General features: G+C 49.4%; 1 protein-coding gene across 10 annotated transcripts in view; it reads left to right on the forward strand.

Moving 5' to 3' along the window:
- ST3GAL4 (ST3 beta-galactoside alpha-2,3-sialyltransferase 4) overlaps positions 1 to 24,272 on the forward strand; it is a 174,009-nt gene that overhangs the window by 45,707 nt on the left and 104,030 nt on the right. For 2 of the 10 annotated variants that reach the window (XM_048827649.2, XM_075122159.1), the window contains exon 2: positions 14,084 to 14,131. The exons of 6 other annotated variants lie outside the window; for them this stretch is intronic. The gene's annotated coding sequence lies outside the window, so the exon portion shown is untranslated. Of the gene's footprint in view, positions 1 to 14,083; positions 14,132 to 21,871; positions 21,983 to 24,272 lie in introns of those variants that run through there. 2 more of the 10 variants (XM_048827652.2, XM_048827651.2) reach the window with 2 other exon arrangements.

The raw sequence follows: 24,272 nt of genomic DNA on the forward strand, positions 1-24,272 counted from the left end.
CAGGATCGGTGGCACATACCCCTCCTGTGCACGTGTGCTCACAGCCATTCCTGGAACCCAATCCCTTCGCCAGAGAGGCTGGTGACTCTTGATGTGTCCGTACTGTTCTCTGTAGAGCCCCAGCATCCCCTGAGGGCAGAGTGCAGTGTGAACGTAGGAGGAATGCTGGGGTGTGAATGACGGAGATCAGAGAGGCACAGATGAGACAACCTCAGCAGAGCAGCCGGTGTGGCGCTTTGAGGGGACTGGCAGAGAATCAGGGAAGGTGAACCAGGGCTGTGAAAGTGAGTTGTGCTGAGATTCCCACCCCGTGGCACCAGCTGGAGAAGTACCTTCTGTCCACACGCTGGGGCTTTGGCTCCTGATCTGACTGCATCAGTCAGCCCTCTTCGGTGCAGCAAACAAGGTGGGACAGACAGTAGGCAGGAAGGAAACTAGGATAAACCTACTGGAGGTGCTGTTTCTCCTCTGTTTTTTTTTACCTCCCCTGCTGGGGCGGGGAGGAGCTGTGGTGAAGGGGTTAGAGGCAGTGCCTTTACACTCCTTGTGCAGAACCCCCTAAGGAATCTGCTGGTTTATTTATTTTTGGAGGTTCCTTCCAAAGCCATAAAACAGGAGTCTTGGCCACACATGGGATCTTTAAAGTCCAGGCCAGGGTAGCCTCAGTGCCCTGGCCTTCTTGTGGAACAAAAAATTCTGAGTTCGGCAATGTCAGAATGTCAATTTGAACGGAAATGTTTTGGTTTGAATCAACACTTGGACATGGAATGTTTCATTTTGTTTCAAAATGTTAACATGAGAAACTTAATTGAAAGTGACATTTTTTCCTCTGGAAAATTTCAGTGAACTCATTTTCTGTTGTTTATTTTTTATTCTGGTTGCTGGGCACTGTTTAACGAGCTGCTGTGCTCCACCCCAGAGGAGGCTGCATTCCAGTGGTGGCAGATATCCCTCCTCTAAAGTGCCCCTGAAATCCTTGGGGAGGAAAAGTGCTCAAAATTGCAAACTCTTATGACTGGATTACTCCTTACCCAGCTCACATTGCACTTTGTGGGAAACTGTCCTACGCGCTAATCATGGCAGCCTTCCCCCAGGGTGAGAGAGGTGGTGTTAAGAGACCAGAAAGCTCTTATTTATTTTTGCATTATGCCCCCTCCTCCAGCTCTGACTGAGGAACCAGGAATGCTACGGCTTTGTCTCCCCAGATCCTTTTGGGGAAAATCTCCCACTATTGCTGTAGCATCCATGCCCCTCCACTGAGGAGAATAATAGGGGGAGCTGTAGAGTAGACAGACAACTAGTGACTGCTGGCATTCCAAACCTTGTGTGATTTGGACCTGACCAGAGCAGAGCTCAATGATACAGTGAGCATTAAAGTGTGGCTCTGCTAAAGGTGGCATTGTGGCTTTGTAGTGGTTGTATCTCCAGATGCAGCTGTGCTCAGTTTACAAGTGAAGAACTTTCCACTGTCAGTCCTGCAGCGCTCTCAGGGACTCTCAAGCAGCCCTCTGTTTTTAACTTCTTCCGTTGACTTCAGTGATTCTGGTGCCACCCTCGGTGCCTTCAGTGGGTTTTCATGGGTGTGATGGGTCGGAACTCTTCTGATAATGTTCAAGAAGGAGTAGATTCTGGCTCCCTCACCCTGGATCTAAGGGTATTCTACACTGGAGGTGTTATTTCTAGCTCGGATAGACATACCCACACTAGTGGTGGGACAGGTGGGAGGTAAGTCAGGCTAGCTGCTCTGAGTACAATGCCGTAGGTAGCATTTAAGATTTTAAAAAGGTCTAATCGGTGTGGCCAGTAAGAACTACCCAACTGCTCTGGCTGCCATGCGCCATTCTGTGTTTGTACAAATATAAGGTCCCTTAACATCTTTGCGAAGGGCGTGACTAGATCCGAACACTGTAGGCTTAGGTCTGTGCTTCCAAAATTTGTTTAGGATGGCAGCTCTGCCAGGGATTCAGCAATCTGGATTCAGCAATCTGCTGTCTGGGTATTTAGCACCAATAAACTGAATTCGGTTTGCGGGTAGAATACTTCTCCTGTCTGCTTCCTCGAAAAGATCTGAAAGCGCTTCATAGGCGAGCATGAATTAAGCCGCTCAGTAGCTATGTGTGGAAGGCAAATATTATCTGTGTGGAGAAACTGAGGTACAGAGGGAGCCTGGACCTGTCTGCAGTCTACTGGCCTGCTCTACCCCCGTGTCTCACAAATCACTCCTCTGCACTGTATAGCCTCTGTCACCGTTTCACATGCTGACCTCCCAAGTGGCCTATGCTAGCACCACAAGGGAGTTAATGCGGTGCCGTGCCGTGAAATCGATTTCATTGCGAGAGCTCTCATGAATGTAATCAGCAGGGGGTGTTACTCTGTCTCTTATTTCACATAAACGAGATTAAGCAATTTAACAGCCTGTGCAGAGGTTTGTTTGGGGGTGAGGAGGAGACTGGAGATTGAGACACACATGCTTTGAAGCTTTGGTGTGATCTAATTGGGGTGGGGATGGGTATTCCACCAGCGAGGATGGGAAAATACCATGAAGAGTCTAGGGCCTAGAAATCTAGTTTACGCTTTTATGTCGAGTTGGTCGAGTTCAGGATCCTGACACAAGGAAGAAAGGGAAGCAGCAGAATACGGACCCTAGACTTCAGAAAAGCAGACTTTGACACCCTCAGGGAACTGATGGGCAAGATCCCCTAGGAGAATAACATGAGGGGGAAAGGAGTCCAGGAGAGCTGGCTGTATTTTAAAGAATCCTTATTGAGGTTACAGGGACAAACCATCCCGAAGTGTAGAAAGAATAGTAAATATGGCAGGCGACCAGCTTGGCTTAACAGTGAAATCCTTGCTGATCTTAACCACAAAAAAGAAGCTTACAAGAAGTGGAAGATTGGACAAATGACCAGGGATGAGTATAAAAATATTGCTCGGGCATGCAGGAGTGATATCAGGAAGGCCAAATCACACCTGGAGTTGCAGCTAGCAAGAGATGTTAAGAGTAACAAGAAGGGTTTCTTCAGGTATGTTAGCAACAAGAAGAAAGTCAAGGAAAGTGTGGGCCCCTTACTGAATGAGGGAGGCAACCTAGTGACAGAGGATGTGGAAAAAGCTAATGTACTCAATGCTTTTTTTGCCTCTGTCTTCACGAACAAGGTCAGCTCCCAGACTACTGCACTGGGCAGCACAGCATGGGGAGGAGGTGAGCAGCCCTCTGTGGAGAAAGAAGTGGTTCGGGACTATTCAGAAAAGCTGGACATGCACAAGTCCATGGGGCCGGATGCGTTCCATCAGAGAGTGCTAAAGGAGTTGGCGGATGTGATTGCAGAGCCATTGGCCATTATCTTTGAAAACTCATGGCAATCGGGGGAAGCCCCGGACGACTGGAAAAAGGCTAATGTAGTGCCCATCTTTAAAAAAGGGAAGAAGGAGGATCCTGGGAACTACAGGCCAGTCAGCCTCACCTCAGTCCCTGGAAAAATCATGGAGCGGGTCCTCAAGGAATCAATTCTGAAGCACTTGGAGGAGTGGAAAGTGATCAGGAACAGTCAGCATGGATTCACCAAGGGCAAGTCATGCCTGACTAATCTAATTGCCTTCTATGACGAGATAACAGGTTCCGTGGATGAAGGGAAAGCAGTGGACGTGTTGTTCCTTGACTTTAGCAAAGCTTTTGACACTGTCTCCCACAGTATTCTTGTCAGCAAGTTAAAGAAGTATGGGCTGGATGAACGGACTATAAGGTGGATAGAAAGTTGGCTAGATCGTCGGGCTCAGCGGGTAGTAATCAATGGCTCCATGTCTAGTTGGCAGCTGGTATCAAGTGGAGTGCCCCAAGGGTCGGTCCTGGGGTTGGTTTTGTTCAATATCTTCATAAATGATCTGGAGGATGGAGGACGGAAGAATCCAATGCACCACTACAGACTAGGGACCGAATGGCTAGGCAGCAGTTCTGTAGAAAAAGACCTAGGGGTTGCAGTGGACGAGAAGCTGGATATGAGTCAACAGTGTGCCCTTGTTGCCAAGAGGGCCAATGGCATTTTGGGATGTATAAGTAGGGGCATTGCCAGCAGATCGAGGGACGTGATCGTTCCCCTCTATTCAACACTGGTGAGGCCTCATCCTGGAGTTTTGGGCCCCACACTACAAGAAGGATGTGGAAAAATTGGAAAGAGGCCAGTGGAGGGCAACAAAAATGATTAGGGGACTGGAACACATGACTTATGAGGAGAGGCTGAGGGAGCTGGGGATGTTTAGTCTGCAGAAGAGAAGAATGAGGGGGGATTTGATAGCTGCTTTCAACTACCTGAAAGGGGGTTCCAAAGAGGATGGCTCTAGACTGTTCTCAGTGGTGGCAGATGACAGAACAAGGAGTAATGGTCTCAAGTTGCGGTGGGGGAGATTTAGGTTGGATATTAGGAAAAACTTTTTCACTAGGAGGGTGGTGAAACACTGGAATGCCTTATCTAGGGAGGTGGTGGAATCTCCTTCCTTAGAAGTTTTTAAGGTCAGGCTTGAGAAAGCCTTGGCTGGGATGATTTAATTGGGGATCGGTCCTGCTTTGAGCAGGGGGTTGGACTAGATGACCTCCTGAGGTCCCTTCCAACCCTGATATTCTATGATTCTATGTACAATTAGGCAGAAACCTGCGTTACAGTCCTGCAACATTTGACATTTTGAAACAATTCCTGTTTTGCATCAGGAGAGAGAGAGCGAGCGAGCAAGAGAGAGACAGATTCACTCCCAGGAAACCTAGTGGTTGGGCTACTCACCTACTACATAGGAGACCCAGGTTAGGTCCCTGCTCCAAATTGGGCAGAGTAGGGATCTGAACCTGGATATCCCACGTGAATGCCCAAACCACCAGGCTATTGGCTATTCTGAGGTGGTCTCTCTGGTTTAGACCTTAATTCCTTACTGGATTTGAGAAACCTCGCTGAAGAAAGTGTTGTCAAAACTGCAAAAAGTTCTGTTTTCAACAAGTCAGTCCTTTTCTGACAGACTGTTTTGTTGAGGAATTCCTGAATTCCAAGTCAACCCAACGGCCCTCATCCTAGTAGCATTTTACATAATCTTTACTGTATTTATCTTCACAAGATCCCTGGGAGGTAGGGCCGGGCTGTTGTCCCTATTGTACAGATAGGGAACAGAGAGATTCGGTGACTTGTCTAAAGTCACACAGGGAGTCATTGACAGAACAAGGAACTGAACCTGCATCTTCCAATTTGTAGGCTAGTGCCCTAACCAGTGGAACAGTGTCCTCCTCTGAATGTCACAATGGGAACAGCTAAATGGCCGTTGGAAAGTGGAATTTCACATATTATGTAGTGAGACAGGAGGGTCTTGTGGTTAAGGCACTGGACTGGGAGCCAGGGGATCTGGATTTAGTTTCCAGCTCTGCTACAGATTATTCATGTGACACTCGGCAGGCAGGAGGCCTAGCTGTTCCAAGTGCAAGTTGTCCTCCCGACAGTTTTCTGAATGAATTCAGCATAAAACACTGAATGCCTCCAGCATTGACTCCCGGCAAAAGAACAGCTTTGACTGTGCCTATGCTGGAGCTGGCTGAAAACTGTCCATCAAAACTTTTATTGATGGAAAATTGGGTTTTTGACTAAATGCATTTCTGTTGTGACAAACGTCTGCTTTCTAAAGGGAACTTTTGCGGGGGTCAAAAATGGAATGTCTGAAAGCCAAAAAATTCTCAATTTTCATCCCAAAGCCCAAATATTTAGTTTCTGAAACACTGCTGTGGTGCTTCATGGGAGTTGCAGTTCAGATGCCTCATGCTCCCGTTCTCTTCTGTGGGCTGGGCCCCAGCTGGACTTCTTTTCCCAGGATGCACCTTGGCCAAGTGACTGCCATGATGCCCTGCCTAGAGGGTAGGCTGTGGTGCATCATGGGAGATGTAATTCAAGCAGGCTGCCCAGTCTCTAGAGGAGACTCCCATGAGGACGGGGACGACATTTCTGAATTGAATATTTTAGTTATTACTTTTTTCCTCCCTAAAACCTCAAAATTTTCAATGGAGGAAAAGCCCGTTTTCCAACCAGCTCTAATCTTTGTTCATTTGCTTAGTCTCTTCTCTCTAAATACTGTTCTCCTACTGAACCGTCATGGCATTGGACTGTTTGCTCCTGGTAAGCACAGAAAGCTTTTTGTTAGGCATAGCAGTGCGTCTTGAAAGAATGTTGCTTGAAATGAAAAACAGGACTTCTCAGGTGCCCTGAAAATTTCCTGGAACATGGGTCATGGTGTGGAAAACCAGGATGCTTTGTGTGTGTGTTTAGTTCATTGTTGCCAGCTCTCACAATTTGAGAGTGAGTTTCACACTAGTTGAAGGCTTTTTTTCTTTTATTTTCTTGGAATGCTCCTGCTTCTGGAGTCGTGTGATCGTGAGTTTGCTTTTTAAAAGAAAAGGAAAACAATCTCTAACCCTTGTGGTTGCAGAGAAAAGCTTGAGAAATGTGACCCACAAAGGCTCAAAAAGCAGCAGGCAAATGAAACCCTCAAATGTATAAATACACTTTAAAATCTCATGATCTTTAAGCCAATGTCAAGGTTTGTGCGGGAGGACCCTTGATTCATGATTTATCAACGCGTAGGGCTGGCAGTAGAGTCATATGGGGCCTGACCTAAGCAGTATGGAGTGTCTGAGCTCTCTTGACTCCCTCTGAGTGCAGCCAGATTCCCTTCCCTGGGCCTACCTACTCGGCCTGACGAACGGAGCGTGGGGCTTCCTGCCTGTGGAGCTAAGGTTACTGCAGCCTCTGTGCCAGCTGCTCCCTCCAGCTCCATGGCACGCAAGGCCAGAATGACAGGTTTCAGAGCAGCAGCCGTGTTAGTCTGTATCCGCAAAAAGAACAGGAGGACTTGTGGCACCTTAGAGACTAACCCATAAGCTTTCGTGAGCTACAGCTCACTTCATGGGATGCATTCAGGCCAGAACGTTGCTGGCACCTGCCCAGCTCTTCATGCTCTCCCGCTGGTGTTGGTCTCGTTCATAATGTCCGTGGGGCTCTGGCACCAGGCCCAGTACCTGCCGTGGCAGGAGAGGAAGGGAGGTCATGGGGGGGGGGGCAGGCGGGGGCCGCTGTTGCTGCCAGTGGCACATCCACTCCCTCACACCCTCATTACGACCTGCTGGTGAAGCCCGCAGATGAGACCCTGCCTGAGCCCCAGTCTGGGGTAGTCTTCTGACCCCTACTGCAGGCTAGGGGTTCAAATCTAGCTCAGGCTAGTGGTGAGCAGATGCCCTCAAGCATCTCATAGCTGGGATTCTGGCTCCCTGAGGACAGGTATCTGTGGCACTAATGGGGACCTCTCAGCAGGGAGACCAAGGGGGAAATGGCATCTGAATCCTCTCTCCCCCTACGGACGGTCCCTCCAGGGCAATGACTTATGGCACTAGGGAGCAGTGAGTGGGGGAAGTGAGCCGTGCTGTGCCTGTTCTCTGGATGCCATGGGGGCATCAGTCCCTGCAGGTGAAAATACCCTCTGAGCCCGCTTCTCGTGTTCTGTTCATTCTGCTGTCCAGGCAGCAGCTGGTGGAAGTGCTACCTAGTGGCTAGAGCAAGAGGGATTGGGAGCCAGGGATCCTGCCACTGCTCTGCTGTGTGACCTTGGGCCAGTCTCTATGTAGAGATCGCTGGAAAGGCGGTGTTATATGGGAGGACAAAGAAGTCTTGTTGGTGGGGGAAGAGAACTCAATAGATGGTCCCTCTGGTTCAGGGGGCACAAGGCAACAGAGATCCCAGCTTAGGTTCTCCTCTCCTGTGTTGCTAGGCCAGGAAGCAGCCTCTTCCTCCGCCCAGCTCTCTCCCCCCAGATACTCACTGGCTTCCCCTTTTGGGTCAGTCTCTGTTTCACTTCTCATTCCACCAGTTCTAGACTGCGAAGACCCCACATGATTCTAATCTGTGCAAGCTCCTCCCCTCCACCCCACCTCTTGAGAAGATTTATCATCTTCATTCAGGTTTGTTCTGTGCAGCTGGCAAATCCCGTCCATGGAGCAGAGCCCTTTAGCTCACATACTCCTTCCTTTGGAGCTGTGAACTGGCCTTGCTTGCATGGAGGTCAAAGCATCCTGTGTTGTTTTATCTGCACTAAGGTGAGGGGTGTGAAATGAGGCTTTTTGGCTGTGTTGAATGCACATAGTTGTGTGACTATGGGTTAGGCTGCAGGGTCCGCTAGATCCTTAAGAAAAACACCAAGCACAAGAGTGCCTCCTGTAGGTTGAACCTGGGAAAACATGTCAGGCTTCGGGAGAAAGGTGCAGGTGGAAGAGGGGTGTGCAGCATCTTCTCATGTCACCTCCGGTTGCAGAGCAGCGTCGCACACTGGAGACCTGGCAAGGCTTTGCGTTATCACAAATGCCCAACCTACTTCTCCAACCCTCCCATCTCTCTCCCTCACCCTCACCTTTTTATGCCACCTCCCAGCACGAGTGGTGTTGGTGCAAATGTCACTTGCAGGGCACCCAGAGTTTACAGGCTGTAAATCAGATTTCTGTATTCTGGAGAAACTCTTCTACTGGGGTTACGGCCCTACCGCAGGCTGCTTCTCAGTTCCTCTAAGTGAATTTTGTGCTGGCCACGGCGTGTGGGCTCAGAAGCCCTGAATGTAGAGTGGTGAGTGGAACTGGGAAGAGAAAAGGTCAGGTTTTGGGAGAGCTTCCGCATGTAACACTGGCCTCTTGGCATACCTAATAAAGATCTCTCTCCTACAACTCTGCCTGCCAGCTTGCATCGTTCATTGCTAAAGAAGCACTGAGGATCCAAAGTCCTCTGTATAGCCAGAGGAGTGGTACAGCCCGGGCAGTGGCAGGACAAGCTTCCCCCCGGCTGCAGTGCGCCTCACCCACTTCTGCAGCTCCTAATGAAGCCCTCCAGCCTGGGGGAGTTTACTCCTCATAACTTGGCCTCCCTGTTGAGCCTGCCAGCTAGGGCGTGGATACCCAGCCACTAGGTGCCAGGGCTGCTTGATGTGCTTTGCTCAAATATTTTTCAACATAATGCCGCCTCTTTCCGAAGAAAGGAAACGTTCTGGTTTTTCCCTGAAAAACTAAGTTTTTTTACACATATATATATATATATATATATATATATATATATATATATATAAACCTGAAAAGTGTTTGTGTTTTCTTCTCCCTTTTCTCCATTGTGCCACTGGAAAAGATGGGGAGAAAAGAGTGAGAACGGGGAGAGGGGAAGGAACCCCTAAAGCCAAAAATGGAAATGTTCATGGTTTGGTTTTTCAGCGGAAAATGAAAACTTTTGCAGAAATTTAAAAAGAAACAACTGCAAAAAAAAATCATATTTTTTTCCCAGCTCTCCTAGGGAGCCCTCCTAAGCTCATTTGACATAGACACCTCAAATAGTGCATCAGATGGTGGGAATCTTCGTTCACCACTAAAATATTATGGGTATAAACTCCCTAGAGCGTTGTCTCCAGCTACTGTTGACTGCTCTCCAAATCAGAGGCTTTTAATCCCTAAATGTGCAAGCTCCTTGTTATCCGTGAGCTCTGTGGCTTAGACCCCCAGCTAGTATAAACTGGTATAGCTCAGTTGAATTACGAAAGAGGGAAGTCGGTCCAATGGCTAAGGCACTAACTGATCATTCAGGAGACCTGGGTTCTGTCACATACTCTCTGTGTGACCTTGGGCAAGCCACTTAGAGTATGTCTATGCAGCAAAGAAAAACCCACGTCTGGCTGATGCTAGCTGACTTAGGCTTGCAGGGCTGGTGCTGCCAGGCTGTTTAATTCCTCTGTAGACTTCGGGGATTGGGCTGGAGCCCGAGCTCTGGGACCCTCCCACCCTGCAGTGTCCTAGAGCCTGGACGCCAGTCTGAGCCTAGAAGTCTACACAGCAATGAAACAGCCCCGCGAGCCTGAGTCGGCTAGCGGAGGCCAGCCCCACGGTTGTCTAGCTGCTGTGTAGACATACCCTTAGTCTCTCCATGCCTGAGTTCTCCAGCTGTAAAAAGGGGTTAATAGCCAGGACCTACCTTGCAGGGGTGTTGTGAGGCTAAATACAGTAAAGATTGAGGGGCCACAGTTCCTGGCCAATGGGAGCTGCTGAGATGGCGCTGGGGGTAGGGGCAGCGGGCAGAGCCCCCATGGCTGTCCCTCCACCTAGGAGCCAGAGGGAGTTGCCAGCAGCTTCCCGGGCGTCGCACAGGGCCGGATAGGGAACCTATCTGCACCACCAACCGGACTTTTGACAGCCTGGTCAGCGGTGCTGACCGGAGTCACCAGGGTCCCTTTTCAACTGGCAACCCTATGGTAATGGGGGCTGTGTAAGTACCAAAGCTCACCAGACTTCAGTGCAGCTGCTCCTGTTTACAGCAGCTGGGCATTTGCCCTTACATTCTCTCGTGGTCTGCGAGCAGAACCCCGCGATATACATTTTTTGCTGACTGAAGACCTGGAACGAAGTGCTCAGCTCTTCCAGGCCCTGATCTTGCACGCCATGTGTGGTTCCCCTAATCCTGGGGTTCCCTTGGAATCCCGACAGGCCACAGAGAATGTACGTACCAGCTTGAAATACGTGCGCTGTCAGCGGTGTCATGTCTCCTCCAGAGCGGGGATCCAGTCCAGGCCCTGTGGTTACCAGCTGGGTTTTGCATGTAATGCAGTGGACGATAAATTTCTCCATCCACAGCTCTCTGTCTGCTCCTTGTCAGAGTGGTGGTGGAGCTGGGTTCCTGGAGCCTGGTAGAACTCTCATCCCGCTTCCTTCAACCCACTTTATTTTACTCTTCTCTATGTGAAATGTCACCAATTCTTAGTTTGTTTTGGGCCTTGGCCTACAAATCTCTCTCTCCCTTTTTCAGAGCCAAACTTAACAGCCTAAAGCCCCGGCAGGGACAGTTAAGCTGCTCATAAAACAACGGTTAATTGTGGCAGTGGTAAGGAGATTATTTCCCTGAGCCATGTTCAGTTCAGTCGCATTTCCTGCTTTTGTTTTGTGTGCATCTGGGTTTTCCCTGCCCAGGACTCCAGGCCCCTCTCTTCCTTCCTGCTTGGAAAGGATTGGGCCTCGATCCAGCCGATGGCTGAGGGAGGGCCAGATGCTGGCCGGGACTGTATTCTTCAGCGGTGAGATTTGAGGCTGTGCTGTTTCCTTCCCCTGCAGAGGGGGCTGCGAGGCATGAAGCACAACGTCAAGGGTCTGTGCAAGGAGTCTCCCCTGGAGAGTTCTCAGTCCCTGGCCTGCCCTGAGCTGGGCACGGTGTGATTTTAGCGCAGGGTGACTAGACAGCAAAGCGTGAAAAATCGGGACCGGGGGGGGGTGGGGGGGGTGGGTAATAGGAGCCAATATAAGTAAAAGACCCAAAAATCGGGACTGTCCCTATAAAATCAGGACATCTGGTTGCTCTGTTTTAGCCGTTGCTGTAAAATGGCTTCAAGCACCAGGTTGTGAGGGTTGCTGCAGTTAGGTGTTGCCAGTGATGCCCCCCGCACTCACTAGTTCTGTGTATCTCCCTTGGCTCTGTGCCAGGGCGGCCAATAATGGCTGAGTTATCTGTGTGGGTTTTTTTAATGTGTCTGGATGCCATGGGACTGCAGAGGAGACATCCTGGGGATGTCAGGGCCTGACCCGGGGGTCTAATTCTGGTACTTTCAGTGTCCTGAGCCCCCTTAATTTGTGTCTCAGGCCAGAGACCTGCTGTGGGAGAGAGCAGTGGTAGTATTACGTGTATTACAACACAGAATCACAGAAGATCAGGGTGGGAAGAGACCTCAGGAGGCTCTAGTCCAACCCCCAGCTCAAAGCAGGACTAACCCCAACTAAATCGTCCCAGCCAGGGCTTTGTCAACAGTGGTTAGGAGCCTGAGTCCTGGACCAAGCTGCCCTTGTGCCCGGCACTAAACAAAGCCAGTCCTGGGCTGGGTTTTGTTGGAGTTGGTAGCCCATTGCCGACCCGTGGTGCCCCCCCTTCCCCTGGCTGCTCTTTGGAGAGGTTTGTATGTCCCACACACCCAGGCCCTGCTCCCCTGTCTGTGGAGAGGAGGGTGGGAGTCTGCGGAGCAGTGGAGTTCCTGGGTGACTGCTCCTCTGGGCGCTTGCCACGTAAAAGTGGTGGCTTCACATTATTCCCATTCTGTGGTTTTGTTGTAGGTTTTGCTTTTCTTCCCTCTCCATCCCCCCTGCCTGCTGTGCGGAGGGGCAGGGGAGAGGGAGGGTTATGGCATTACGGCGCTAGTGGGTCCCTCGGCACACGCTCCTTGTTCCACATGGTGGTTTTCCCTGCCTGCCGACTGTACAGGGACAGTATGAGCCTGTGGCATAGGCTGCTGAGGGAAAGGCCTGTCTTTTGGGGCCTTGAAAACCTAGCTGGGCAAAGCCCTGGAAAATGCCCAGTCCACTAAAGAACCATCCAGCGTTGGCCCATAGGGGGCACGCTGCGTGTCCAAATAGGTCTTTGCCATCTCTCCAGGCTGTGTGATGGGGTGTCTCACTTAACAGAGTTGAGTGGTGCCAATAGTCAGGCTGATGTTGCTTCAGTGTCTGTCCCCCTGAAGACTAATTCTCTTGGGACTGACGGTTCCTCTCAAATGCTTTATGGCAAGATGCTGCCGCGGATCTGAACCCCAAACACCCCCGCCCTTCCTTCCCCTAGAGTTCCCCTGCCTCCCATCAGGCATTTTAATCCCGGATGGCTAGAGTTGGGGTTACGTTACCCTACAGCCTCCTTGCTGGCCACAACTGTGCAGGTGACCAGCGGCTCAGTACCAGCGCGATAGCCCATGTGTTTCTTGCCAGGGTATGGCAACGCAGGCTGGTGTTCTCGGAATACGGCTTTGACTGGAGACCCTCAAGGGATACGCTGCTGAATTCAAGCCTTAAGGTGGCATGATGCAGCAGTGGGAGGAGACGACTGGGGAGAGATGGAAGACAGGGGTTCCTTTACCTGGCTCCCTGTGTTACTTTGAGGCACAGAAGTGAAAGGACTTAGGCCAGATTCCCCATTTTAAAAACAAAGATCATAGTGCTGCACTAACTTGCAGTGGTTGTTGTAGAGCTAAACCAGCTCGTGTTTATAAGCTGCCTTGAATGCTGGGGAGGGAAGGAGCTTTGCAATGTTAAGTATTGCTGTGCAAATTGGATTGGGGACTGGGCTATTTGGTGAAATTTCTAGGAGTCCGGTGGCACCTTAAAGACTAACAGATTTATTTGGACAGAAGCTTTGTGGGTAAAAAACCCACTTCTTCAGATGCAGATTTCTGCATTTCTGCTTCCTACCCTAGCAGGAAATGCTGAGGCATCCAGGTGGGGTTATTTTAAGGCTGGAGATATCCATGGCGCATGTTGCCCGGGAATGTCTCTTAGAGTGGCTTCTTTTCACCATATAGGGCAGGTGGGTGCTACTCACTCATAGAAGAGGGCAGCTTGACGCTTGGTCTCACAGAGCATGAAATGGGGTGGGGTTCCTAAATAGAGTCTATAACCAAGACTTTCCCTGGGCAGCACTTGTACCTGCTGTGAGCTGATAAGTGTAGACTAATCCCATTACGCACTGCAGACAAAGGCTCTCCCCCCCCAATTAATTTCTTAATTAATTAATTTCTAACTAATTTCGTAGTGTAGACCAGGCCTTAGTCTGTGCTTTCATTCCTAAACAGGGTGGAATACATTGATCCAACACCTTCTCTAATAATAATGATGATGATGATACCTAGCTCTTATCCATGGATCTCAGAGGGCTTTGCAAAGAAAGTAAACATCATTATCCCTGAAATACAGTTGGGGAAACTGAGGAACACGGTGACAACGAGACTTGCGCAAGATCACCCAGAAAGCCCGTGGCGCAGTTGTGAATCTCCAGACTTAAAGCCCAAGGCTCTGGCCACTAGGCAGCACTGATGTTTGAGAGAGAGGTTTTGACTGTCTCGCTTAGTTTTTGGATGTAATAAAAATATGCTAAAAGAATGTTTAGGTTGCAAAGTCAACCTCTGAAAAGTCACATACCAGAATAAAAGTGGTCTGTGCTGCCTTAATTTGACCCACTTGTGTGTATGCATTGTGATCGGTTTTAATTACATGATTGCACACTGTTTTTCCGCTCCACAGGTCCTCTGCCTCCTTCACTGAACAGGATGGACAGTGCTCACTGACTGGGTAGCTATTTATATTTCTTTTTATCCTCCTCATTCACTGTGTGGCCCTATGCATTATTTACTGTCTACCATCCAAACCCTGCCTTGAATACAGAATTATTAATTTCCTCATGGGCTTTTCCATGGTGCTCTCCTTAATGTATTGAAGCCAGTTCAGTGTTTGTACGGAACTATCTTCACAATACCCTTTGAGAGGGAAAGTGGTGTGTTATCTGCATTTTAAAGATGGACACCGAGACCCAGTGATTGAAGCCAAAATTGTCACTTGTTATCTAATCTTGGGTGTCCAGTGTGAGAAGCGAGTCCTTAGCATTTTATAGCACATCAGAGCAGAGCTCCTGTCTACCACAGGTTTGAGTGCTCAGCACGTCTGCAGCTCAGACCACAGGCGACTCACTTTGTGCCCCCAGCAGATGAGGACCACACGGTGGCCTGTGAAAACTTTGGTTCATGTTACTTGCGCAGCATCGCACAGGATCTCTACAGCAGAGTCACTTTCCTTTAGCCAAGAGACCGTCCTTTCTTTCCTCCCAACCCCGCCTTATTCATTGTGCACCTTCCAACTTCTGCAACAAATGAGACAAGGGGCCTATAGACAGTGTTCTCCTTCACTGCTCAACCCTGGTTTATCCCCAGGGCGAGTCCATCCTGTGCACTGAATGAGGCAGGTGTCATGTGGAAAAATTGTCTGTGATCGTGTAATTAAAGACTGTCATAATGGACAGCCTCACTTCTGATCTCTCCTAGCTTTTGAGGACTTGACTTTGCAAGCCTGATTGTGTTCTTTGAATGTAGATTTTTGAAGGTAACATAAGTATATAGATTTTCTTGTAAGAACAGTTATCAATGACATGTGTCAACTCTTCTCACCTGGCCCTCAGCTGAGCCATCATGAATGGACCGATCTCTCAAAGATGTTGATGCAGAGTTGGATCTGGAGGGCGGATCTGAAGGGGGCTTTGCGGAACGGCTCAGGGCGGGTGTTCCGGGAGGGAGGGTCAGTGTGGGAGAGTACGTGAGAAGCTGATGAAACTGGCATCCAGAGGAGAAGAGAGGCAGAGCTGTGTAAGGTGTTGCAGGCCAGGAGCCTGAAGTCGGGAGGTGTTAGGGGTGGGGATGATGTGGCTGGAGCCAGGGCAAGGGAGATAATGAAAAAAGGCAGCTGCTAATAAGGCACAATTACAGTAAAACTTTTAACATACTATATCATACATGACTTATTCAGGATCAGGTTAATATTCAAAGAATCCAGGTAAGGTTCTGGCTTGCTGGCTGGGGAGCCCTCCCCTTCTGCATATGTTAAAAAGGGTAACCAAACTTCTAACTATTTATCATCTTTTTGGCGCTTCTATTGCGTGTACTCACTTGGTGTGAAAGCTTCTCCATCACAAGGACAGTCCATATTTGACTATACCACAAGTTCAAGTGTTGAGGAAAAGAGTGTTTCCATATGGGGAACTGAGGTGCAGAGGGAGAAGGTGACTTGCCCAAGGTCACACATGAAATCAGGGGCAGAGCTGGATGTTTGAGTCCAAATCTCCTGTGTCCCAGTCTAGTGCCTTGACCCCAGAGTCATCCTTCCTCTCACCCCTCCCTGTAGCATCTCTGAAACTATTCTTTGTGGCTCTTAATTTCTTAGAGATTGAAATTTACTGAGTGTGTGTTACTTAAACCTTTTTGCTATAGCAGCAACTGCCAATGGAAAAACTTTTAACATTTGCTGCTGCTACAGAATTGCTCTTGGGTTGGGGACTTATCCCAAGATAAGTTTGTTTGTTTGCTTTTTAGAGTTTTTTGCCTAAGTGAATTGACTAGAATACAAAAAAACCCAACCGAAGACTGCCCTACTTGTAAATGTAAAGAAAGCGTTAACATTTAAGACACAGTATGAACCCCACAATTAATGGCTTTTGCAATAAAGAGAATAAAAAATTTAAACGAGACAATCCATAGCTTTGTGACAGCTGAAGTTCAGAGATGAGTCTGTAGCCTCTGCATTAGCAGTGCCAAGTTCACTCCCTCCCCATTCTGCCCACCTCCTTCCTGACTTTCTTTTCTCAGTGTAAAACTGTCATTTTTGTCATGTTCTTTTGCTACACACACAGTTTTTCGTCATATGAAATAAACTTTTTAAAAGTTTAACATGTAAACCAGGACATGGGGATTGGAGAACTGCCCTGGATTTTAGGGGAATAGCAATAACTGACTGAAATCTTTTTTTTTTCTTCTTCAGTGAAACGGGTTTGTAGGTAGCCATTCTTTATTAGGTGTCATGGGCAAGCGCGTTTGTCATCCAGAAACACTTTTTCCCACTTTGAGGAATTATTTCTTCCGTACAGTGGGCTTCAGAAATGATCAACAAGATTAACAAAAACATTGGGGAGGGGGGGTTACCTGTTTGGCGATATTTTGTAGCTGTCCCTCCAAAAGCAGAGTTACATTTGTTTGGTTTTTGGTTTTGTTTCTCATTACATTCGAGGGGACCTGAAGAATTATTTGTGTTTTTATTTAACACTTTTTACATTTACTTTTACACCAGCTGTAACCCGAGATGCTTTACAACATTAAATAACGAGAAATTACTGAAGTTACGGTGATTAAAGCCCTAATGCAGAGGGCCTGGGGAGAAACTTAAAGGCCCAGCTGAAGTGGAAGAGGGAATGATTGAAGAGGGATTCAAGGGCTACTTTTGGATGGCCTAGATCAGTGGTTCTCAACCAGGGGTATATATACCCCCAGGGATACATAAAGGTGTGCTGGTCGTCTGGGAATTAGGATTTCCAGTCTCTGAGCGCCTCCTGCCGGCCGGTGTCTCTCCTGCCTGAGGCCCCCATGTCGCTCCTGGACCCTGGTGCCCTTTACCTTGAGGTTCTGCCCCCAGCAGTACCCCCACATTCTGGGTCTCCCCTCCCAGGGGAACCCCCAACCCCTATGCCCAACTTGCCTCAGTGGCTACTGCCAGTCGTCATAGAATCATAGAATCATAGAATATAAGGGTTGGAAGGGACCCCAGAAGGTCATCTAGTCCAACCCCCTGCTCGAAGCAGGACCAATTCCCAGTTAAATCATCCCAGCCAGGGCTTTGTCAAGCCTGACCTTAAAAACCGCTAAGGAAGGAGATTCTACCACCTCCCTAGGTAACGCATTCCAGTGTTTCACCACCCTCTTAGTGAAAAAGTTTTTCCTAATATCCAATCTAAACCTCCCCCACTGCAGCTTGAGACCATTACTCCTCGTTCTGTCATCTGATACCATTGAGAACAGTCTAGAGCCATCCTCTTTGGAACCCCCTTTCAGGTAGTTGAAAGCAGCTATCAAATCCCCCCTCATTCTTCTCTTCTGCAGGCTAAACAATCCCAGCTCCCTCAGCCTCTCCTCATAAGTCATGTGTTCCAGACCCCTAATCATTTTTGTTGCCCTTCGCTGGACTCTCTCCAATTTATCCACATCCTTCTTGAAGTGTGGGGCCCAAAACTGAATCGTGCAGTGAGAGACATCCTATTTCATCTCCATGGAGGCCGTTGGGGTCTCCTCTCTTCCTGGAGACATCAGCCAAGGTCGAGGAGGAAAACCTGTCTGGGTAAAATCAGAACCAGCCGGAACATTTATCAGAGTTTTGAACCAAAGTTGGAATTAATTCCATGGCTCAAGAGTGGAGTTTAGGACTCAGCAAGGATCTTTATTCATCTCAGCTGCTATTTAATGTGATCTGATCTCCTATGTATCTAATGTCTCCATTACCATCATAGAATCATAGAATATCAGGGTTGGAAGGGACCCCAGAAGGTCATCTAGTCCAACCCCCTGCTCGAAGCAGGACCAATTCCCAGTTAAATCATCCCAGCCAGGGCTTTGTCAAGCCTGACCTTAAAAACCTCTAAGGAAGGAGATTCTACCACCTCCCTAGGTAACGCATTCCAGTGTTTCACCACCCTCTTAGTGAAAAAGTTTTTCCTAATATCCAATCTAAACCTCCCCCACTGCAGCTTGAGACCATTACTCCTCGTTCTGTCATCTGCTACCATTGAGAACAGTCTAGAGCCATCCTCTTTGGAACCCCCTTTCAGGTAGTTGAAAGCAGCTGTCTATCCAGGCATGAAGGTAATCAGAATGATGTGACTCTTATACCTCATGACATGCTAGGGCTGGAGAGCTCTTTGTCAGACCATGGGCAAAAGCTTTCAGTATCAGCCAACATTTCCCAAGCACTGGGATCTGATACTTTCAAAAAACAAAAAAACCCTACTTTAAAAAAAAAAAGAAAAAGGAAAAAAAAAAGTCCCTGTCCTGGGTTGAAGTATTTTGCCATTTGTTCCAGCCAGGTGTTGAAAATCTCGCTCATCACGTCTTCTTAAAAGAGCTCCATCTTTCAAACTGTCACTGCTCAGCAGCTCTGCGGAGGTCTCTTTCCATAATGACAGTCCTTTTGAGGATATTTTTATGCTAGAAAGGGTTGTGAATGAAGTTGTGTGAGGCCAGAACCTTCCTGTGACTTACATGCTGATTTTGCTGAATCCATAGTTGCTGATTTGTGCTCTGAGGAAGGGCAGCAGGAACTGGCCTGACTGTTGGTCTCTAATCGATAACACATGAACGGCCAGACTGGGTCAGACCAATGGTCCATCTAGCCCAGGATCCTGTCTTCTGACAGTGGCCAATGCCAGGTGCTTTAGGGAATGAACAGAACAGGTAACCATCAAGTGATCCATCCCCTGTAGATATTGCATCTTCTAGTAGCAATGTGGCCTCTGATGTTTTATCATCTGAATGTTACCAACACAGCCCTGCTCCCATTGCCATCTCTGGAAGTTTTGCCGTTGGCTTCTCTGGAAGTAGAAATTAGCCTTTGATCTTGGTTGATTGGGTGGATTTCATGACTGTGGTTGGGAGACAGGGAATGCTGATGTCTGTCTCTCCTACATCCCAAGGCCGAAGGGTGTCAGGCGCCAACCTCCTCAGGAGGATGCCGGCTGATCCAGGGGTCTGTCACTGAGTTCCTTTTAAAATAGCACCGCCCCTGCCCCTTGCTGTGGGACCATCTATGTGACAGCCTCAATCATGTTTGTTAGTGCTCGTCCCCTGACAGCTTGGAGAGTAGATTGGACCTGCCAGTGACCCTTTTCAAAGAGAGGAATAGGCCATCGAGCAGGCAGGCCTCCTGGGTGTGCAAGGAGAGAGTAGGGAGCCCCCCACCCCACGCAGCACCAGAGCTGCCCTCCTGTGGGAAGGGCTATCCTAGGCCTCGCGTGGACGAAGAACAAACCCACCCTCCTTCCCCTAGCACCCACCCCCTGGGTGCCCGGCAGTGTTCTACGTGGCTGTGTGCAGAGCAGCTGGAGCCATTGGCTGGGAGTGATGCCCTCGCTGTCCTGGGTCTGCAGGAATAGCCACGCTTCAGCCCTCCACCTGGCAGCCTGCTGACGCTTGCTTACCTAGGACCCATGAAGCCCAGTTTGAGGCTCTGCCCCTGCAGTTCTATTGGTGGAGTCCCGGACCAGCTGATCCGCTGCTGGCTTAAGTTGGGCTAGCCATCAGCACAGGAACTAGTCTGAACAACTGTGCGCTTTGTGCTTTCTGCTCCCACGGCTTGAATTCCTGGCATTCTGACCCGGCCTGGCTCCTGGCATCGGATTGGTGGTTCTGACCTCCAGTTTGTCTCCTGATCCTGCCCCAGCTGACTCCTGTCTTGTGACTGAGGACTCTGGCTCTGACTACTGGGTCTGGCTGTCCACCACCCAGCTGTGACACTTGCTGCGTTGCGGAATCGTGACTAAGTGGGGGGCTTTGATCACGACGCACCTGGATGTGTGGGGATTTCATAGATTCCAAGGCCATCGGTATCCTCTGGTCAGACCTCCTGAATAACTAGGGCCCGACCACATTCACGGCCCATTTTGGTCAATTTCATAGTCACGGGATTTTTAAAATGTCATGGTTTCCAATATTTAAATCTGAAATTTCCCGGTGGTGTAACCATGGGACTGCCAGCCCAAAGGGAGGTGGTGGTGGGGTTGCAAGGCTGTTGTCGGGTGGTTGCAGTATCACCATCCTCACTTCTGTGCTGCTGCTGCTGGCGGCCGCGCTGCCTTCAGAGCTGGGCTCCTGGCCAGCAGCCGCCGCGCTCCACCCGCCCAGCTCTGAAGCAGTGCAGAAGTAAGGGGGGCAGCATTGCTACCCCCTTACCATAGCCAGATTTCCCGGGAAACGCCAGATTTCATGGTCCGTGCTGTGTTTTTCACAGCTGTGAATTTGCTAGGGCCCCCTCTATCATAGAGGACTCCCCTGAATTCATACCTGTTGAACTTGAGCAGATCTCTTTGAAAAACATCTAATCTTGATTTATCAGGTGCCAGTGATGAAGAATCCTTCCCAAGCCTGGATGAGTTGTTCCCAGGGGGTGGCTGCATCATGGCCCAGCCATGTCAGTGCTGTGACGGATTCCTTTTGCTGGACGGTAGCGTGAGGCCATCAGTAAACGAGAGGACTTATTGCTCAATGAGCCAGATTAGCTGGAGAGCGTGGGCGGGGGGGAGCCCGGTGGAAATGGGGTGCTGTGTCCTGCTTTTCACGGTGCTCTTTCTGGCTTCCCTGGATCCTGTAGCCTTTTCCCTTCTCTCTGGTATGAAAGATCTTGGTGAACAAGGCGTTAAAGATCCTGGCGCGTCTCCTGGCATGTCACCTAGAACCCAGGGTCTAACTTGGGTAGGAGGCAGCGCTTAATTTGTAATGAAAGGTGCTGGGGCTCAAACAATTTTGTTACATTCATAACGGATGCAGCAAGCCCAGAGGTGCCTGACAAGCCTTGGCAAAAATTAAACACTGGTAGGAGGCAGACGTAGTGTGTCTGTCCACCCCAGCTCTGAGGGGGCGCCCGGCTGCAGCCCAGGCTGTGTTGGCTCTGCGCTTGAGAACCCTGCCTTTTGGCAGGCAGCCGAGTGAAGCCCAGGGGGGCGGAGGAAGCCCCACTTCTTGCTCCGCTTGCAGACAGATTCCGTGGGAGAGGTTTGCTCTTTTGGCGGCATATTGTAGCTTGCCAGCTCTCTGAGGGCTGTGACGGGCAGGCCGCGCGCTCCGACTCCGTGGTGATTCTCCCCCCTGAAGCAGCACAGGGAGGGCCGAGTGCTGGGCTTGGCAGCGTCTGAGCAGAGAGCCTCAGCCAGGCTTGGTTTCCTCAGGGTTTGACCTGGGTCCTGTCAGCCTTGAAGCAAAACTGTAGCTCGGTGCTGTCATCATCTCAGAGGGGGTGGGGGTCCTAACGCAGTTGGTGGGGCAGAGAGGAGGAGAGGGGAGTGAATAATGGATTTTTTCAGTCCACTGGCCAGTCTGACAAAATGAAGAAGAAAAATATGGAGGGTTGGGGGAGGGGAGGGTGTGAATGAAACATTTCATTTGGATTTCAAGTGGGTTTCACTTTTTTCAAAAACCATCTTTTGGTAAAATTGCCAAACAAATAGTGGATTCAGGAACTCCAAACCTTATGGTTTGAAAATGTCGGAAAAAAACGTTGTCACTCTTTTTTGGAATTTTTGTCCTTTTTTGACCATGCACGATTTGGTGAAACTGGCACGAATTCGAGAAAGGGGATTGGGGTCACTGAATCTGCATTTTTTTGCCGGATGGGGGGCGGGTGTCAAGAAAAGAAGGTTTTGGATGAAATATTTCGCTCAGCTCTAGGGGCGTCTCGCATCTCTCTCCTCCTTTTCCCTCCTGTTGAGGTGTTTGTCGTTCGCTGACTCTGGAGCTGCCTTTACCCATCTCTCTGGCTTCCCCTGGATGGGACATGGAGAATTGGGGATGGTAAAAGATTGGCCTGCTCAGGACGTTTGCTGTGCAGAGGAGACTGTGTGTGGTGGTGAGTGTACACACCCTTTGGAAGGAGCTCCTGTGGGCTGGGAGCATTTGGGATGGCAGAGGAATCCGTCTCTTGGAAACGCTCTGGTCAGATTGGGAGGAATCCAATGGCTTCTGCCTATTGAGCATACGCCCCCTCTTGTGTTAATTATTTTGCAGCTGCTGAATGCACTGGGTGCATCTGGGAAATGCCTAGGCAGCCCGCATGCCATGCGACGTACCTGGCATGGTCTTTTAGTATGGTCAACTGGAATGGTCTTTTAGCAGAACACCAGAGTTGTCTATGTGGAGATGATGAGGGGATGGAGGCAGGGTCAGTTCTAGGGTCCCATTATTGTGAGGCAAGTGGGTATTTTGGGGCCCTGGATGTTGCTATTTAAAAAACCAACAACCTTCCAGCAGTCCAGCAGCTAGTAGGATCCCTGGCAAATCTTGGATTTTGAGTTTAAAAAGGCCAAATTTGGTTACTGTGCCAGGACTATGTCATTGTCACTTCCACTGCTTAACATTGGATAACTTGGCACATACTTGGCCCTTTCGAACAATAATTTGGAGCCCTTGAAAATCATCTGCAGGGGTGAGTGTGAATGTCCCCTTAGTCCCGGTAACACCAGGCCTGGATGGAGGGGTGTGGGGCACCATGCATGGTCTGCTTCCTTTATGAAATGCTTTATCCCATTCAGGCTTTCCAAGAAGTTCCTACTGGTCTTTCAGAGAGTTGTTACGTGTGAATTTATTTTCCAGGCCTTTGATCGGTCTCTGATGTAATTATCCTCTCAGCTTGTGGGTTTCTTGAGATTGCTGTATGATGCCAGGGCTATTCTACTTCTAATGTCTCCCACATGGCAGACTTGTGCATCCAGGGGGGAAAAACATAGCAATTCCAGAGCACCTTTTTATTAGAGGATCTCAAAGCACTCTGCAAATCTGTAATTAAAGCTCTCCACGCTCCCCAGGTGGTAGATGTGTGGTGTTCCCATTTTAATTGGTGGGAAAACCCAGGCACAGAGGTTGAGTTTCTTGCTTTGCAGAAGCTGAAGTGCCCCTGCTGGCTCTTCTAGTTAAACGGGTTCATAGCCAGGGCAATGAGCAGGGGAGAGGTCTGAGAAACACTTGCATGATAAAGAACTGAGCAGCATTGCTTCAGTGATGGGGATGCATTCCAGGGTGGATGGTTGTGGCTCTCTGAGGAGGGGAGGGGAATTCCTGTTGGGAGCTAGGGAGGGGCTGGCCCTTCCAGTCTTTGGGCAGTGGGGCACGGCTAGGTACAGTGAGAGGAGCTGGGAAGCAGGTTAGTGAGATGGGGGAAGTTATTCATTCTCCGTCTCATGCACTTACTGGTGCAAGTGGAGAGGGGTTCCAGCTTTCCAGTGTGGTGACTCGTCCTTGGACCTGGCCTTCCGCTGCTTGGCTCTGGGGATGCATATACAGGTAAGCTGTGCAAGTCCACAGCATGAGCATCAGAGCCTTCTACTGCTGCTCACTTGCAATGTTACTTATTAGCCGTAGGGACCTGTTTTTCGGCGTGATAATACCCTATTTGTGAGTTCCGGCCCTCGTTCGGTGATGGCTCAGTCACAGATGGTCAGCAAGGATTGAACTCTGGTCCTTTGGCAGGAAAATCATGCTGGCACTTGAGTGAAAAGAGTAACTCCATTAGCTGGTAACTGTAGCAGGCTCTGACTATATGGTGTGGATCACCGGCCGGAGGAAGACATGGCCTACTTACCATAGCACACTTGAACATGCTGTTGGCCTGCTCAAAAATATTCTTCTGGGCGAGGTGATGAGCAATAACCATGATGTTCCCTCTTCTTCCCCTCCCCCAAATTTCAAATGCCTCCCGCTGCACCCTGGGCTACGCTCTCCACATGCTCAGTGAGTGCATTCAGGTACAGAGTGCATGGGCTTCTGTAATGCTGACAGACCCTGGTCGTCAGCTGGTGGGATCGAACCTGGGGCCTCTGGAGCTTAGTGCAGTCTCTCTCTCTCTGTCTCTCTTGCTCGTCTGGGTGCAACTAGATGGGACAGAACATCATACCCAGGAGGTGTGTGGGTTACACTTCCAGCATAGCGTCCTCAATGCATGTTTGTTTTCGAGTGCTCCTGCTTTCCCTCCTTGCATAAAAATTGAGAACATTTGCCTTGAAACAGAGAAAAGAAACTAATCCATTCCTCAGTTCAGCTCATGCCTTTCGGCGCAGGTACCTTTGGTGCACGGGCCTGGGGCTTATATCAGGCTAAAGTGTGACATTTACAGGGAGACCCTTGTTAAAATACAGCAGCATATC

This window comes from Caretta caretta, chromosome 22 (assembly GCF_965140235.1).
Source record: "Caretta caretta isolate rCarCar2 chromosome 22, rCarCar1.hap1, whole genome shotgun sequence".
Lineage (NCBI taxonomy): Eukaryota > Metazoa > Chordata > Testudines > Cheloniidae > Caretta > Caretta caretta.